Source organism: Mandrillus leucophaeus, unplaced genomic scaffold, assembly GCF_000951045.1.
Source record: "Mandrillus leucophaeus isolate KB7577 unplaced genomic scaffold, Mleu.le_1.0 Scaffold436, whole genome shotgun sequence".
NCBI classification, from domain to species: domain Eukaryota; kingdom Metazoa; phylum Chordata; class Mammalia; order Primates; family Cercopithecidae; genus Mandrillus; species Mandrillus leucophaeus.
Window position 1 is genome coordinate 1,496,515 of NW_012104654.1, and position 809 is coordinate 1,497,323.

General features: G+C 69.5%; 1 protein-coding gene across 2 annotated transcripts in view; it reads left to right on the forward strand.

The window, feature by feature from the left end:
- Positions 1-340: 340 nt before the first annotated feature.
- Positions 341-809, forward strand: part of CREB1 (cAMP responsive element binding protein 1) — an 87,131-nt gene continuing 86,662 nt past the window's right edge. For both annotated transcript variants that reach the window (XM_011993895.1, XM_011993896.1), the window contains exon 1: positions 341-583. The gene's annotated coding sequence lies outside the window, so the exon portion shown is untranslated. The remainder of the gene's footprint in view (positions 584-809) is intronic.

Genomic DNA, 809 nt, shown 5'->3' on the forward strand with positions numbered 1-809 from the left:
AGCCGGGGCAGCCGCAGCCGCCTTCTTAGCCCGCCGCTCACCGCCACAGAGGCAGGCCTGCGTGGGGGTTTCCACCAAGTCGCCGACACCCCTCAGGAATTCCCCTACGGGCCACACACAAACCCCGCTTCCTCCTTCAAATTTCCGCCGCCAGCTTTATCGATCCGAACGCCGCGCTGGGGTTTAGACCACTCCTCCCGGCGCCGGGCTCAACCCGCCTTCGCCTTCCCTCTCCCGGCGGAACCCGTCCGCCTCGCGCGAAGAAACCCGAAGGTCTTCGGCAAGTTCCGTCCCCAGCGCGGGGGCGGGGCCGCTCGAGCTGCTCCGGGCCCAGCTCGGCTGTTTCCGTGCGCGGCCGCTGCGCACTCGGCACTGGGCGGCGCTGGCTGGCTCCCTGGCTGCGGCTCCTCAGTCGGCGGCGGCTGCTGCTGCCTGTGGCCCGGGCGGCTGGGAGAAGCGGAGTGTTGGTGAGTGACGCGGCGGAGGTGTAGTTTGACGCGGTGTGTTACGTGGGGGAGAGAATAAAACTCCAGCGAGATCCGGGCCGTGAACGAAAGCAGTGACGGAGGAGCTTGTACCACCGGTAAGAGGAGCAGGAGGAGGAGGCAGGAGCCAGAGAGAGCCGGGGGGACGGAGGGGGGACGGGGAGGCGCCGGACACCCGCGCTTGGGGCCTTCCCCTCGCAGGAGGGGCCGCGGTAAAGATGGAGCCTCCGCCCGAGCCCCACAACATCGCCGCCGCTCGCAGCGAACAAAGAATAATGGCGGCGGACTGGAGCCAGCGGCGGCCGGGGCGGCAGCGACTCTGCC